The sequence below is a fragment of the Argiope bruennichi genome, chromosome X2, assembly GCF_947563725.1.
Source record: "Argiope bruennichi chromosome X2, qqArgBrue1.1, whole genome shotgun sequence".
Classification (NCBI taxonomy): domain Eukaryota; kingdom Metazoa; phylum Arthropoda; class Arachnida; order Araneae; family Araneidae; genus Argiope; species Argiope bruennichi.
Window position 1 is genome coordinate 95,510,017 of NC_079163.1, and position 19,149 is coordinate 95,529,165.

The window sequence follows — 19,149 nt, forward strand, 5'->3', positions numbered from 1 at the left end:
TGTTTCAAATTATTCCATAACACAGGGATCTCTTGCCTTTGAATTTCTATTTTGAAGTTTTAGCAGGGAAAAACACAGAACTAATTATATAAGGATAAATTTTCTGTTTGAAAAGACATTTCATGACTTGAACAGAATATTAAATATACAAATCTAAGATAATAAGTCCAAGCAGTTATTATATATTGATATATTTTCATTTATAAACATTTTGATAACTGTGTGGCATTTACTTAATGTTTTTAGGTGCATACAATCAGATAAAAAAAAATGCACAGAATATTAGAAATTTATGACCTACAAAATGTTTCTAAGTTAAAAAGACTTTTCCTTAAAATTATTCACATGAGATGAAATCTTTTGAAGATCAAGAGATTAATAATATTTTGAGTGAAATTAAGCAATAGGAGAAATTAGATACAAACTACAAATGCAAAACATAAGCATTAAATGATTAAATGACAATCTTAAAAACAACTTTCTTGCAAAATAATAAGTTACTATATATGTCCAAGGGTTAATGTAAAAATTTGACTTATTGCAAGGAAAATGGTCATTTTGCAATATGCAAAGTTAATTTGGAAATCCTCTACATCTTCCAATGAATCTGATAATTTTCAGAGTTTTCAAATTAATTAGAAAATATGCAGTTTTCCCAGAAAGGGTTATTATTTAAGACAATTGTACTATAAAATAATAATTAAGTAAAAAAATGTTATTATTCAATATAAACAAGTAATTAAAATGAAAATTAGAATACAACAGTACAAAAAAAAAAATATTAAAACAACTATAACCATACAATGCATGTATAGATACAGTTTTATATGAAAAAAGATTTTAAATTTTGAAGTTGATTTGGGCAATTTTCAATGAGCTTCTAATGGAGAATACAAATGATTAATGAACTAATAAGATTAATCCCACAAAATACTGCTTGATTTGACCTTTAAAAACTACGTACAAGTTGTTAGAATTGCTGCAAGTTCATTAAGGCTTTGGAATACATATTTTTGCAGAATGAGACTAGGTTTGCATTTATGGCTAATGAGAACAAGGAGCTTTCAATACAAAATATGAATGACAATGCTGCAAACCAAGCATACATTAAAATATAGTCAATTATAATAGAGTATAAAGCATTATAACCAGGTTACCCAAAATATATCCCAAGCTTACAGATGGACAACAATGGAAATATAGAGTGACTAATATGAAGCCAGTTTGATGATAATTAAGATGATGATGACAAAAAATTTCTTAAAAACATAAGAGTCGCAGAATAAAATTCATATGCAACACTTCTTTGAAACAGAACTAAACTTTGGACTAGTCTAAATAAATCAATATAAAGTATGAAAAGAGAAAGATAAATTACAAAGTAATAGAAAGAACATCTATTTACTAATCTGGTAAAAAAAAAAAAAAAAAAAAAAAAAAAGTTGTTTAAACTCTATTCAGATAAGGAGAATGAAATACATATTTTATTTTCATTTCAAATTATATAAATTTTTTTTTCACATTATATACACATACATGTTTTTGTTTCAAATTCTAGAGCATTCATACACCTTATTGTCATAGAGTTGCTTAAACTGGGAGGGTAAAATGATTTATTATTGCAACATTTTCAATGGATAATAACAAATATTAAAAGATCTTTAAAAGCAGGAGTAAGAAAAATGATTGAAACTAATGAGACCAAACTGAAAACAACAGCAGTTAAAGACTTAATATTGTCAAATGTTTGAAAGTAATTATTACCAGTAATTACCAAAAATTGCCGCTTACTGGGAAAAATACAGTTTTGCTTGTAAGACAGAAACAAAAGGTGACATTAATAAACTTGATTTTCAAGATGCAAAATTCAGATTTCTAACAGATAAAACCTAACCAAATTTCTGGTGCACAAGACATCACAGAAAGCTATATATTTGTTTGTGATAGAGTAAAACATTACTTTCAGTCAGGGAATGGAGATAGCAACTTCAAGTATGCTTGGTATCAAAAATTCAGTGCCAAAAAAAAAAAAATGTAGTGAAGTAAGGAAAAATAATTTTCTTCATCAAAATATTATTAGTGTTTAACACATGGAGAATAGAAAATAAAACTACAAATGACAATTATAAAATGTATAGGGGGAAATGGTGTATAATGTTGCAATTAATTCCAATTTATTTTAAATCTTGATTACTTAGGTTTCCAGATTGTCCTTGTGTTTTGGAAGAATTTCCATCATTAGTTACATTTCTAAAAATAAATCTCTATTTTTATATATAAAAGGTAAAATTTTGTGCTTATAATTAAATTCTCTTTATTCACAAGTTATATTATTATAAATAACATTCTGGTAGTAAATTTATTGTGTTTAAATTTAGTTAGATTAGTTATTGCGTCAGATTTAAAATGGATTATCTAAATTCACATTAAGTAGTCAAAAATATTTTCTTACAAACTATGTCAGATGGGGAATATTGTGATAGAATGAAAAGGGGCACAATATTACATGCACAATTTGTTAAATTAACATATTTCAAATAAACATAAGTTTTACAAAATAAATTTCACTATTCTTAACAGCTCTACATTTTTCATTTAAAGATTTTTAATTACAAATATGAATAACAGCAAAAATAAATCAGTTAATTTATCAAAAAGCTTTCCTTCCATATAGATTTGCATATCTTTCTATAAGATATTTATATTTTTCTTTATATTATCAGGAGTTTTCTGTTATTAATATTTGCTTTTAATTTGTTTCAGATATTTAAATAAGTGAAATAGGAAAGACAAAAAAAAAAAAAAGATCGAAATTGACTCAGTGTCTGCAGAACATATGAAAGCTGCAGTATTGTTGTTGCTGCTTCAGTCTCTATATTTGCCCCCTTGTTTAAAGCCATTCAATTGAATAAACTTATCAAATGTGTTATTTTACTTTAAGCTTGATACGATAGTAAAATAAAAACACGTAACACAGTGTCTCAACTTCCCTAATCAAAATCTGTGACTGTAGTGCAGTTTTTTAGGTTAACTCTTTCTTACATAAGCAAGCAATAACTAAATCAAAAGGACTTTAAGATGCCTTTAAAGTAATACATATAGAAAGAATAATCCCTTTTCATATAAGAACTTTACAATGAATCTTGTGTTTTAAAGGAAGTTTTTATCTCTTTTTCCCAATGAAATTGCATTATATTAGCCATATAATAATCCACTGTTATCCAACTAAGCTTGCAATATGTTTTCAATATTATGGTTTCTGTGGTCTATTCTTGTCTGTAGTTGTAGATGTCACTGTTTATTTTGTACCCTTTTGCAATCATAGCTACCCATATTCTAGATGAAAATTTCTTGATTAGGATAGCTAAAATTCAAATCTGATATCATTTCATAAAATATTATGCACATCAAAATCTCTCCTAGCTTCTGCACTTCCAGCAGTATGTTCTGTTCTCACAGAGCAAAAAAGACAAAATCTGTGGCATGATTGTAGTAAATCATTAGCCATTTATATTCTTCACAACAAGACATTATCTTCGAAGTTGATGTATCAATTAAAAGATTAAAATCTCTAGTTGTATAAAAATGTTTAAGATTAGTGGGTCTAATATCCGTTATTTGTTATACATAAAATTCTTTTTAATACTTTGTTAATTTGGACAATAACAAATGTTACTTGTATTAATAATAAATAATGTTTTAAAAATAGAAGAGTTACAACAGCTTGATATTACAGGCCCCCTTTGATTCTCACATACATATTAAAGAGTAACTCAAAATAAAAAATGTAGATAGTGTTTTTAGGCATTAGTTGATGTATTATACCAATCATTTAAAAAAAGAATTTAAAAAATTGCTATCCAAAGCAGTTTGGAATAAAAATGAATACCTGATTGCTATAAAATTGAAAACATTTTTTTTTTTTTTTAATTAAAAGTGCAAAATCCAATGCTAACTTGAACAAAAAAAAAGTACAGATTCTAAACATTCAAATGTCTTCTGATAAAACCAATTGTAATTTAAAACTGCTAAAAGGACATAATATATAAAAATAACATATTTCTACACTTAGTCAAAATCTGTTTCATTGCAAAACTACAAATAGATACTTAGAATTACAATTGTTAAAAAAAAGATTTACTGATGACATATATCACTTTAAGAAAACATTAGAATCTAAAATCAAAAAGTCACCTAAGGAGTTAGAGCTTTAAACTGACAAGCAAACAAAAGTAGTTTATTAATAAAAAAAATTAAGTTACATAAACTTGGGTAACCTTAATGTTTTCATGTATTTTAATACTTTGATTATACAAAAATCAAATTAAAATGATAAAAAAAAGTAATGGCATTATCATTTTCAAACATCATATAGAATCTTCAAGCTATTAAGAAAAACATCATCATGAAGGAGAACATATATTAATAAGCAAGTTTTTTTTTCAATTATATTTTTAAATGCAGTCAATATGAAACAATTTTTTGAAGAATAAAACAAAAAGTTCAGGAATTGAAAACAAAAGAAAAGTTTTTCAAAATAAATCAAATAGATGAAAATCATGCTGAAAAAAAAAAGTAAAGAATAGGCTAGTAACAATTTATTAATTTAAGTTATTTTATCATAGCAGCAAAATACTCATGCAAATTACTAAGGTGTATCCAATTAATCTTTAAACTATATAAGCAAATTATGAAAGGCTCTTAGTGGTAAAATTTAAATATTTCCTAAAAAATAAGTCTGAAAATCATTTGATTAAAATTATGTAAGAAAACTCACTTGCTACTTAAATGCTTTTAAAATTTCAAATGGTTCTTTCTCTCTAATAAGTTAATATTAATGTTGCTATAATAACTAAGAATAAAAATTCCAAAATCCTTTTGAAGTTTGTTAATTAAATAACAAATTCCCCAAATATAAATTACATATAATTAATGATACTGTAATTATTTAATGGACTAAAATGACACATATCTTCATATAGTTGCTCAAAAACAATTTTCTAAGCAATAAAAGAAAGTTAAAAAAACACTTGAGTAATATATGATGTTAAAACACATAAGTTGTCTTTGCTTAATCAGACAGTTTGTTATAACTACTTTGATCATAAAATTTTTTTCTCACACCACATTATTTTATTGAAAAACAAATCATTAGGATGAATATTCTAGGAGTTTTTGGATTATTAATGGCCAACTTGTCAAAATGGAATCCTGAACTTTCATTCAAATAGTATCTTTGTCTGTAAGTACTATTATTCTTCAAAGATATAATATCAATTCTAGAAAACTATTTTTCAAAAAAATAATTAATTTGAAACATTTCTTGGTTGCATCAAATGAATAGAATAAAATAACCAATCTTTTTTATAAACTACAACCCAGTATAATTAAGAACTTAATCAAAAATAATAGGGAGTTATAGTGGAAAAAATTGGACAAAATCCAAAAAATAGATAACATTAAAAAATTAAAATAATCAAATATTTAAAAGTTCAAAGAGTAAAAGAATCATTAATATTATATTTTGTTATGAGTTATTTATCATTATTATTATTCCCCCCTTCAGGCTGTTTTATTTGCACAGCCATTACAGGAAGAGAATATGCTATATATAACAAAAGATAAAAAAGAATTCTTCAAAAGTTCACATAAAAGTTTAAATCTAATGCTTTTTTTTTTTTAATATATCTATATGTTCATAAGTAAGTCAAGGATGTCTGGTAAGTTTAAGAGAACTTCACTCTCTTTTTTGCCAGTGAAAATTAGGTCAACTATACTCTAAAGAGAGAAAATTTAGAAAAGAGAGTTCATTACTACTTTGCTTTCCTAAAATATAATTTTTTAAAAATAAATTTAATTATTTTTAATAAGAGCTATTCATTTATGCATAGAAATCAAGATGATCTGAGACTTCTAATATCCACCAAAGCAAATCAAATTCACTTTATGATTACTAATTAATACATTTATTAAACATTTGATTAATGGTATTCTGTTAAAACATATATTTCATATCACTTTCTAATTTATGGAAAATAAAGAATTAGAGGTAGAAAAATAAATTTATAGATAACTAAAAGATGCTCTACAAAATGAAAGGCATTATTTGTAAAAACAATTAAATCTGATATCTTAGAAGACATTTTTAAATCTCAAAGCAAGAATTTAAGTAAAAATAACCTAAAGCAATCCAAGGAAATGTTGCAATAATTATAGTAGCTACTGATAATGAAATATAATATTTCTTAAATATAACATTTAATTACTTTACAAAATCTATCATAGCTTATGATCAAATTACAAAAATCAAATAAATTTAAATTTATTAAAATTCCATTCCTGGTAAACATATCTTTAACACTAAAGAAAGGAAATCTGACATGTAACTGACTTTTCAAATAATCAGACATACATATTATTCTGACTCATAATTAGTTATAGGCAGTTCTTTGAAGATAATTGCACATTTCAGCACTCAATTTAAAATATCAAGCCTTTTATACAAAAAAATATGCAAAATAATACAATAATGTACAAGCATTAGGTTTATTTATAAAGCTTACATATTTATAATTTTGCTAAAAAGTTTATAAACTGTTATTAACATGGAAAATCAAAAGGTTATCTACATTATTTTAAAATGATATTAATAGTAAGAAAAATTTATAGAGGTATCTAATTAGACATTTTTTATAGCTAAAATTTGGTTGGGAACATAACCATTATAACAGGTCAATAAAACTTTAATATAACTGTACTTTTTCTTTCCCTCTACATTTATAATGAAATTTTATAACACCTTAAGTTATCACACTCATGACTGTTTATAAAAATTCCATAAACAGGATTTTTTTTAAAAAATTTTCCCCTCCTCTGATACCAGACTTATTAGTAGTCTGCATATTTCTTAAGTGCTATACTGTTATCTCACTTCTTCATGACTATTATTGATGGCATATATTATATCATTATAAAAAATTTATTTTCTACAAAGACATACTGTCCTCATTCATTACTAAAAATAAAACAGAACAAAAGCAAAAATAAATTAATATGAACCAGAATAATTATTTTTGGAAATGTATTGATAAAAAAAATTAAATATGGAGTAAGACAGTAATTTCCTATTTTTAAATAAAAAAAAAGGCAAACAAATATAAAGAATTTTGAAAATAAAAATCAATTAATAATAAATAGACTTCAATTAATAACAAAAACATTCTATAATTTTCCAGCAAAGAAAGAAAATCTCCACTCATGATTATGTTAATGACACAAAATTACTAAAGCTTAAAATGTAATAGCCAAAAAAGAAAATGACTTACAATGTTCTTAATTCTTACTAACACAAAAGAAAAACTACTGACTATTATTGATGACATACACTCTTTCATTATAAGATATTTATTTTCTACAAAGACATACTGTTCTGATTTATTACTAAAAGTAAAACAGTATTGAAACAAAAATAAAGGTAACCCAGAATAATTATTTTTGGAAATATATGATAAAAAAAATTAAATATAAAGTAAAAAAACAATTTCCTATTATGTAATGATAAAAAAAAGAGGGAATCTATATTATGTAAACAAATTTGGTAAAACTAAAGAACATGGCACAGATTTTTTGCCATCTATACCAAACAGAAGAAAACTCCCAAAACATTAAAGAGTACAATTAGGTTACATATTTAGCAATTAATCGCCTTTAAAAATTAGTTAAATTGGACATTTTAAGACCATATTTAGTTATGACACAAACTATTTATAATGATAGAAAACTGCAGGGATTGATATGAATCATACACAAAAAAAGAAAATAAAGAAAAAAAGAAAAGCATTTGAAAACTGAAATACAAAAAATAATTATAGACTGTAGTATTTCAAAATTGGCTAATCGCTGAACATTAAACAATTGCATGCAATCAAACATATTGCATCTTCATTTTAAATTAATAAATAGTGCACTTTTAAAATTGGAATATAAGCAATCGAAAATCGATATAAAACACTCCTTTAATATATAATAACAAGAGTCAAGATATGCAGCCATTTGCAAATCTAAAGCCTTATCTTAGTACTATAGTTTATTATTAAATAGGTTAATTTTAGAATATCATAACATACTACATATTTCAATAATATATATTAACTTTTAACTGTACAGAGATCTGTCAGCAATTGCCAGAAAGTTTCTTATATGTTATTTTTAATTCCCAGAAAAGTGCCATAGCACAGAAATTGTTAAAATTTGAAAAACATTTCAAGCTTAAAAACAAATTGAAGTATAAAAACATGAAAGAAAACTAAACAGAGAAAGTTAACAAATTGATAAAATTTAGCTTCATTCATTAAAAAACACATGTTACCACAATCCCTGACTGCATCAAGGTAACACAGGAAACCTATAGACTAATCAATATATTTTTACCTGTAGAACTAAATTAGATAAACATTGTTTCTTCTAGTTTCTAAACAAAATAGAAGTATATAATTTCAAACAAAATCTAATGAGGCCATTATCAAAAAGAGTTTAAATATCAAGAACTTTGAAGAAACAAACATGCCCTCAAAGTAACTTGAAAAACAGAAAAGTATTCAAATCGTCTTAAAACGCGACCTACAATTCCTTTTAGTATTTAATAATAATTTTTCTTTTCAATGCCAAATAAAAATTTCTGAATTCAAACATGTTTGTAATCTTCAAATCAAACACAAAAAAATAAAGTAATATTTAAAAAAAGACTAATCAAAAACTCATATAAGCAATAAAAGAGAATGATGGTAAATCAAAAACACTAACCTTTAATGGGAAAATAGATTTACATATAATTGATCTTAATTTTCAGGCTTACAAACTATTGGCTTCATAAATTTTTAATGAGGATGTATGTATAAATAATATAAACAACAAATTAAACATATCAGAACAAAAAGTACCTAAACTTCATGCACAATTTAACGCACAAGTTGAAATTACAGTTTGTAAACTCCAAACAAATATTCCAGGAATTTCATGTAGCTCACTGTAACCATGGTTTTTCTTTTTTATAACATTGTCATACTATAACTACATATTGCTGATGAATTATTTTTTTAAATCTTAGAGAAGTATGAATTCTTAAGGATAATTTATTTTTTAACCAAAATCGGATCCTTCGAATATCCACTGCATTTTTAAATTGCTGTAAGAATAAAGATAATTTATTATTCTGACAATATACTTTCTTAGCAGAGCAATAAACCGAAGTGCAGGATAAAATTATCCATACCATGAAAAATGCAACATGGTGTGTGAGAAAATGTCATATAAAAATACCTGAATGATACCTGAAATGGCATATAAAAATACCTGAATGATGATCAACCAGAAGGTGACTAATATCTGATATTTTCGCCCTTTGTATTCGGTTAGAATGAGATTGCCGTGCCCCTTAGTCGTGTGTGATTGTTAAGTCGTAAGTGCATACTGAAGAAAAGATTTTAAAATTACTTTCCTTTAAAATAACTTCTGTATAAGAATCATAATTTCAAGAGTGAAAGTATTAAGAAGGTAATATTTCCAAATACTTTTCCTCTTTTTTGAGAAATGCATTAAATTTGAAACAACTCAACAGAAAACAAATGTCAATCACCCAGATCGGGGAGTGTGGGTGATATTCATTGCCGACAAAATGTCGACATCTATTAGTCACTTCTCAGAAATCAGTAGATGTGGAGTTTGCCTACAGGAAAGCATGGCATGCATTAGCACCCACAAAAACGCTTCAAAAACTGGGTACAGGCCCATTAAGACAACAGCTACTACTAATAATAACAACTCAATATATCACCACTCAACATCGTTCGACTCACTGGAGAGACAGTACTGTGATGACCTGCATTTAAGCCAGTAACAGCTGTCCGGGTAGAAGCGCTGTTACTGGCTTATATGCAATTCACCACAGTACTGTCCCTCCATTGAGTCGAACGATATGGCGTTGAGTGGTGATATATTGAGTAGTTATTAGTAGTAGCTGTTGTCTTAATGGGCCTGTACCCAGTTCTTGAATAGCGAGCGTTTTTGTGGGTGCGAATGCGCCTAGTGTGTCTGGTGATTTTGGGTTGCTGCGTCACGTGAGTCTGACGACTTTAGTTGCGGGTAGATGGTGCCACAACAGCTGTATGAAGGTTCAGCGTCCGAGGTCTCCAATTTAGAGGTATGAGACCCGGGAGGATAGAACCTGGGACCTTCTGGTTAGTATTCCAGAAACAATCTGATTTTACCAAGACAGCTGTCCGGGTAGAAGCGCTGTTACTGGCTTATATGCAATTCACCACAAGTGTCTTGTGGTGGTGTGTCATTTCAGAAAGTGGACATTTTCTCCTTGTTTATGACTTGATTTCTGTAAATCAACACAGTTCTGAAATTCAAAGTTCTTTTATTTAAATCAGGAAATTGCGAAATACGGTTCTGCATATTCATAAAGATTTGAATTTTCAATTCCTCTACACTCTTTTTCAAATATTCGCAGTTTTATTTTGTTTTCATTTTTTATATCTATCCACATTTTGTTATTAAATTACAGGTTATAAATCAAAATAATTTTATTTTATTTTTCATCGAATTTTAAACTAATAATTATTTTGCCACTTTTGAAAACCACTGGCGAATATATCCGATTCCCTAATTTTTAGATTAATCTTTTGCAGCATCGCCATGACGTTAATATTTTAAATAAAAATTTTAAATCAAATCATATTGTAAGCTTAACTTTAAAATTTGCTTGAAGTATAATTTAGCTGACTTAGCATAAAAAATGTATCAAGCAAACTCAAGATTACCGAATAATGTTCTTATTTTCTGGAAGAAAAAAAAAGGCAACTAAATTAAAATGTGTTATAAAATACATTTGGTTGTACAACAAGAGTTTTTTTTATTTGCATTGCAATTATTGATATTAATAATATAATTTACCATCTGTTGTATAATATCAATAAATTATTCTAACATTATCGATTAAACACTTTCTTAAATATTTCCAAATGCTTTGAAACACACCAGAAAGATCACATAAAGCAAATACTCATATATTTAAACTAGAAACCGGCAGCCACAAGAAGACAGAAATGAAAAATAGCTATTAAATATTAAACCGAAAATTCAGATTTTAATGTAAAATTACGAAAAGGCATCGCAAAATTAAATGGTTTTGGGGCGTAGTATTTATTTGCTCTATTTATATAATTTGCTTTAAAATATGAAATAAATGCAAAACTATTTTGTTTTCATGATGGATGTTTGTTTAAATATCATGGTTTGTTTTCTTTCTAAATGCTGATGTCCTGGTCATCAAGACTTTATTCTAGATCACAGATACCTAGAAAAAAGTCTGATCCGTTATTATGATGGAGAAGTTAAAAGTATAATTCACCTTATTTAAGTTTTGTTCAAAAACAGGCTTATATTCTTTCAACGTTATTCCTTTGTGAAATTGTTCAACGTTCTGGAAAATTTTCAACAACAACAACAAAAATCATATTGAAATTTCATCTAAGTAAAGAACTCTGTTTTCAAATTGCAATTGTAAAGTCAGTGGAGAAATAGACATCATTTTTCATCAAGATATATAAATTAAATTTGAAAATTCTAATGAAAAAAATCAAAGTATTTAATAACTTAAAAAAAACCATAAAAAGGGAATCAACAACTGCAAAGTCTTGATTTATTTTAATCTCTTTCTACGTTCATCTTAGAGATTCTTTATAAACATATTAGTTGCATGTGCCATTAATGTTAACTTTTTATAATTCATATTTTTAATGCATTCCAAAACTTAGATTATTAAAAAACATAACAAATATAGTGCAAATTGACAGATATATTCAAACATTTTTACAGATAATATCAATTTGTAATGTTGTTTGAATAATTTCAAATTATTTTAAAGTTATATTTTTGTCATATAATTAAATAAAATTCATTTTTGACCAATCTGAATTATACTGAACTAATTCTAATATTGATAAAACTTTGTAGGGTATGTATATTTTATATCCTAAATTTAAACCTCCAATATATCTTGCTGACTTAGATTTAATTTTACATAAAAAAATAATTGCTGGAATAAAAGTGCATCTATGATAAATTATTAATTTTTGATTTTTAAGTTTTAATGTAGTTGATAATGCAAAAATTAATAATCTTTCTAAAACGCTCTAGATAGGTTCTTTTAATGATAAATTCCAGAGGCGCTTATTGTTATTGTTTTATTTTTTTGTGTTTTTAAAGGTCATGTATCAGACATCTTATGAATTAATAGGAAAAAATTCCATAACATGTAAGTGATTATATACCTGTTATTTAAACAGGATGCATACACATTTCATAAGTAGGTATGATCATTAATGCAATTTAAAAATACCTCTTTGAAATGCAAGCAATAATTTATTACTCTCTAATATTTTTCACAAAAAAAAATTAATGCAATAATATTTTCAAATATCTCAGAATCTAAAAACAAATGCATGCATACTAAATGAAGGTTGTGTATATGATATTGCAATGGAAAATTATGCAGTTATTTCTTATCAAGATCTTTTTTTAAATAATTTTTGAAAAAAGATTTTCAAAAATAAAAGAAATAGTAATGAAATAAAGATCTGTTTAGGTTAGAAAGGCAAAAGGATATTGCGTTTTAATTTTAAATTTTAGCTTTAAATTGCCATATTTGGCTATAAAGATTTGTTTCCACGAATTAAATTTTATGAAAATTATAAAAATAATATTTAGATATACAAATAAATTACTTTCTTTTAACTAAGATATTTATTTAAAAATCGTACAAATAAAATTATATTAATAATTATATAATTATAATATATTTATTATATTATTTTTTATTATGTTAATTTCCACAATCTAAATTTTTATCTATGATTGATACTTATAGAAATTATCTTGAGATTAAGTCTCAGTATATACATTTTGAGAAAGCTCCATCCAGTTATATAGTTAAGAATAATTCAGACAATAAAAAAATGTCTTCAAAAGTTAAGTAGCTGATTGAAAAAAAGGTATTTATTTCTAAAATCTTACCCATTAGATTTTAAATATATAGACAACAAAAATGTGCTAATTGTAAGACGATGGCAACTACTACCTTCTTAACAAACTTGAGCTCCCCTGGCCTAGAGTAATTTGATGTTCCATTAGCCTCATGGAACTCTAAAAAAGAATTAAAGCTCCTATCATTCAACGAAAATACCTACCTGCCTAATAAAGTAAATGAATAAAAATTAGAGATGCACCTGTTATCTAATTAATGACGTTTTGTCAATCGTCACCTTTTCAAAACAGGATTTTCTAAGTCAGCTTTCAATATTACTTCCGTAAGAATGATCAATTTTAGCAGTCACATTCTAAGTAAAAAAGCTTGTCTTGCCTTTTTTTGATTATATTTTCAACTGATATATACATATTGTTACAAAATTTTTTTCTTCTACTACAAAAATACCGCCAATAAATCGCAACACATTTAACCCATCGAGAGCCGACTGTCTAGCTTAAGAAAGTTCTTAAAACGGCCTCAGTCAAAATAAAGGTTGAATACAATTTACTAGATAAGAAATTGGCAGAACGTTCGTAAACCGGCCTGGTATGTTTTTGCTTTCCCCTGACCGTTCACTACAGGGGGTAAACTTTCCCGCGTCTCGACCATCACCACCCTCTAAACACCGGGGATTTTGAATAGTACTTACTGACTGATCAATCAAGTAATAAATCTGTCGACGCATGGCAATTGCCATGTGGTTTTTCGACTAAGAAGTTGGTTTTCGCTCTGAGAACTAAGAACTTGTCTTTTAACCTGCAATGTTTACAGAAAATAGAATTTGTTCAAAAATAAATTTTTAAAAAATTCCTCAATATGATTTTATAAATTTTTATTAGTAATAGAAAAATTTGTTTAATAAATTCTTTAAAAGGAATTATCATTCATCAAATTGCATTACAAATATAATACATTCTTTTTACTGACATTCAGTGAATTTCAATTAAGTTTTTTCTAATTTTTGGTTGTAAGCATTTTACTCGCATATTATATATATAATGGATGAATATATAGTTCTCTGATTAAAATAAATTATAAAAATTTATTATTATTAATCTAAAAATACTACATTCATTTCGGATATAAATCTGTTATTGAAAATTATAAACAAATATCTGTATTATTTTTTTTGTTTGTTTTTATATTTTTGTTTTTCATTCCATTTTATTAAGTTCTGAAAATAATAAAACAATCTTTTGTCAATATATAGTAGGTGAATATTTTATTGATAATATGTTGATGAAAATATTATTAACTTGAATATTTTTGACTTATTATCTTATTTTAAAATAATTAAAAAAATAAGTTGAAATAATAAATTTTTAAAGTTAATTTTAATACTTAAATAAGAAAACATATTAATGTATCCATTTACTCACGAGGCTTATATCTGATAAAAATGATCATTTCATTCATATATTTAATAAGTGAATATTTTGAATGTCAATTTCTTATATCATTCCTAATCTTGTCGCAAATCTTGGTAAAAATGACTCATAGTCAGTGCAGAAATATTTTCATAAATCCATGCATTTCTCTGCTGACAAATATTGCGAAGAATCTTTCTTTCATCTTACTCCATCAATGAAATCAAAATTCCCATTGTACCCATTTTATTAAGTTGCAACATTATGATCTTTTATGAAAATTCGTAAATTATCTGGTAGAAAAAAACGAGACTTAGCTGCATGTGTCCAACAATTAAAAATTACCCTTTCAGACCGTTGCTTCCATGCTCTTCATTTCTGAACAATTCAAACGAATTTCATTGGAAATATTTAGAAGGTATTTCACTGCATGTGAATTTCAAAAGATAGATGCACAATAAAATAAAAGAAAACAATCTAGAGTAAGTAATCATAACTTCAGCAACGTTTAGAACCCGTAAGTGAAAAATAAGGTTTTTATTTCATTGCAACAATAAAAATACTTTCTACAAATTTTGGCACATTAATTAAAAAGAAACAAATTATAGATATTAATGAATCTGTAATAATTTTGCCAGTTTGTGGAGGAAGGGCAGAGTTCTTCATTTAAAGGATCTTATCCTCCGGTCACGAAAATTGGATGGAAGAAAAGTGGCTTAGAAATGACATTACATATTAAGAAGGTTGTGCTAAATCAGAAATAATATATATATGTTATTTTATATATATAAGAAAAATAGAGAGAAGCGTGAATTTTCACGTCATAGAATTAATTGGCAAAGACTGGGTCGGAGAATCATGTTGGGGCGGTAAAGCAACGAGTTATTGGTGGTCTAGTCACAGATGAATCATCGAGGTCTCATGATGATAAAATCTTCTTAGCATCTGTAACCATTTCTTATCAAAGCAAAAATAATATTCAGAAAGAGATTTTTAAAAATGCAAAAGCTAATATTTTCGTAAATTATTAATTTTTAAAGCATAGTAACAATTTTAATTAAAATTTAATTTTTTAAAAAAATTTATTTTAGCAAGATTTTTCCATCATTCCTAGAGATAAATAGAATAATTCCAAATCATATACGTCAAATTTAGAATTCAATATCAAAATATATCTATATTTATTCGAAATTTTACGAGTCTAGAATATGCACGTGCGCAGAATTCATTCGTATTCTTAGCATTGTTCTTTTAAACCAGATGGACACCGTATTTAAAATTTTACTCGACATTCGTAATGAGACTCTTAGACCCTTCAGAAGCTCTCAGGTTACCAGATTTGGTGGCTAGATCGGTAGAGTGTTGCGCTTAGTTTTGCATGTCATCAGTTCGAGGCTCGAAGCGGACAAATATTTTTTATATATTTTTCTTCTTTTTTTAAAAATTTATTTTAGCCAGTTTTATCCATCATTCCTCGAAATAAATTGAATAGTTCCAAATCATATACGTCAAAAATAGAATTTAATATCAAAATATTTCTATATTTATTCGAAATTTTACGAGTCTTGTTCACGCACATGCGCAGTATTCATTCGTATTCTTAGCATTGTGCTTTTAGACCAGATTGTCACCGTATTTAAAATTTTACTGGAGAATCGTAATGAGACTCTTAGACCCTTCAGAAGCTGTCGGGTTACGAGACTTTTTGGCTAGATCGGTAGAGTGTTGCGATAAGTTTTGCAGGTCTTCAGTTCCAGGCTCGAAGCGGACAAATATTTTTATATATTTTCCTTCTTTTTTTTTTTAAATTTATTTTAGCCAGTTTTATCCATCATTCCTAGAAATAAATTGAATAGTTCGAAATCATATACGTCAAAAATAGAATTTAATATCAAAATATTTCTATATTTATTCGAAATTTTACGAGTCTAGTTCACGCACATGCGCAGAATTCATTCGTATTCTTAGCATTGTGCTTTTAGACCAGATTATCACCGTATTTAAAATTTTACTGGAGAATCGTAATGAGACTCTTAGACCCTTCAGAAGCGCTCGGGTTACGATACTTGGTGGCTAGATCGGTAGAGTGTTGCGCTTAGTTTTGCAGGTATTCAGTTCGAGGCTCGAAGCGGACAAATATTTTTATATATATTTTTTTCTTTTTTTAAAAATTTATTTTAGCCAGTTTTATCATTCATTCCTAGAAATAAATTGAATAGTTCCAAAGCATATACGTCAAAAATAGAATTTAATATCAAAATATTTCTATATTTATTCGAAATTTTACGAGTCTAGTTCACGCACATGCGCAGAATTCATTCGTATTCTTAGCATTGTGCTTTTAGACCAGATTATCACCGTATTTAAAATTTTACTGGAGAATCGTAATGAGACCCTTAGACCCTTCAGAAGCTCTCGGGTTACGAGATTTGGTGGCTAGATCGGTAGAGTGTTGCGCTTAGTTAACAGGTCTCCAGTTCGAGGCTCGAAGCGGACGAATATTTTTATATATTTTTCTTCTTTTTTTAAAAATTTATTTTAGCCAGTTTTATCCATCATTCCTAAAAATAAATTGAATAGTTCCAAATCATATACGTCAAAAATAAAATTTAATATCAAAATATTTCTATATTTATTATACATTTGATGAGTCTAGTTCACGCACATGCGCAGAATTTATTCGTATTCTTAGCATTGTGCTTTTAGACCAGATTGTCACCGTATTTAAAATTTTACTTAAGAATCGTAATGAGACTCTTAGACCCTTCAGAAGCTCTCGGGTTACGAGACTTGGTGGCTAGATCGGTAGAGTGTTGCGCTTAGTTTTGCAGGTATTCAGTTCGAGGCTCGAAGCGGACAAATATTTTTATATATTTTTCTTCTTTTTTTAAAAATTTATTTTAGCCAGTTTTATCCATCATTCCTAGAAATAAATTGAATAGTTCCAAATCATATACGTCAAAAATAGAATTTAATATCAAAATATTTCTATATTTATTCGAAATTTTACGAGTCTAGTTCACGCACGTGCGCAGAATTCATAAGCATTCTTAGCATTGTGCTTTTAGACCAGACTATCACCGCATTTAAAATTTCAATGGAGAATCGTAATGAGACTCTTAGACCCTTCAGAAGGTCTTGGGTTACGAGACTAGGTGGCTAGATCGGTAGAGTGTTGCGCTTAGTTAACAGGCCTCCAGTTCGATTCTCGAAGCGGACAAATATTTTTATATATTTTTCTTCTTTTTTCAAAAATTTATTTTAGCCAGTTTTATCCATCATTCCTAGAAATAAATTGAATAGTTCGAAATCATATACGTCAAAAATAGAATTTAATATCAAAATATTTCTATATTTATTCGAAATTTTACGAGTCTTGTTCACGCACATGCGCAGTATTCATTCGTATTCTTAGCATTGTGCTTTTAGACCAGATTGTCACCGTATTTAAAATTTTACTGGAGAAACGTAATAAGACTCTTAGACACTGCAGAAGCTCTCGGGTTACGAGACTTGGTGGCTAGATCGGTAGAGTGTTGCGCTTAGTTTTGCAGGTATTCAGTTCGAGGCTCGAAGCGGACAAAAATTTTTATATATATTTTTTTCTTTTTTTAAAAATTTATTTTAGCCAGTTTTATCATACATTCCTAGAAATAAATTGAATAGTTCCAAATCATATACGTCAAAAATAGAATTTAATATCAAAATATTTCTATATTTATTCGAAATTTTACGAGTCTAGTTCACGCACATGCGCAGAATTCATTCGTATTCTTAGCATTGTGCTTTTAGACCAGATTATCACCGTATTTAAAATTTTACTGGAGAATCGTAATGAGACTCTTAGACCCTTCAGAAGCTCTCGGGTTACGAGATTTGGTGGCTAGATCGGTAGAGTGTTGCGCTTAGTTAACAGGTCTCCAGTTCGAGGCTCGAAGCGGACGAATATTTTTATATATTTTTCTTCTTTTTTTTTAAATTTATTTTAGCCAGTTTTATCCATCATTCCAAGAAATAAATTGAATAGTTCTAAATCATATACGTCAAAAATAGAATTTAATATCAAAATATTTCTATATTTATTCGAAATTTTACGAGTCTAGTTCGCGCACATGCGCAGAATTCATTCGTATTCTTAGCATTGTGCTTTTAGAGCAGATTGTCACCGTATTTAAAATTTCACTCTACAGTCGTAATGAGACTCTTAAACCCTTCAGAAGCTCTCGGTTTACGAGAGATGGTGGCTAGATCGGTAGAGTGTTGCGCTTAGTTAACAGGCCTCCAGTTCGATTCTCGAAGCGGACAAATATTTTTATATATTTTTCTTCTTTTTTCAAAAATTTATTTTAGCCAGTTTTATCCATCATTCCTAGAAATAAATTGAATAGTTCGAAATCATATACGTCAAAAATAGAATTTAATATCAAAATATTTCTATATTTATTCGAAATTTTACGAGTCTTGTTCACGCACATGCGCAGTATTCATTCGTATTCTTAGCATTGTGCTTTTAGACCAGATTGTCACCGTATTTAAAATTTTACTGGAGAAACGTAATAAGACTCTTAGACACTGCAGAAGCTCTCGGGTTACGAGACTTGGTGGCTAGATCGGTAGAGTGTTGCGCTTAGTTTTGCAGGTATTCAGTTCGAGGCTCGAAGCGGACAAAAATTTTTATATATATTTTTTTCT

At 27.3% G+C, this 19,149-nt stretch overlaps 1 protein-coding gene across 1 annotated transcript in view; it reads right to left on the reverse strand.

The window, feature by feature from the left end:
• LOC129959828 (mitogen-activated protein kinase kinase kinase 13-like) overlaps positions 1-8,934 on the reverse strand; it is a 57,529-nt gene extending 48,595 nt beyond the window's left edge. The window contains exon 1 of the mRNA XM_056072720.1: positions 8,803-8,934. The gene's annotated coding sequence lies outside the window, so the exon portion shown is untranslated. The remainder of the gene's footprint in view (positions 1-8,802) is intronic.
• Positions 8,935-19,149: the final 10,215 nt, after the last annotated feature.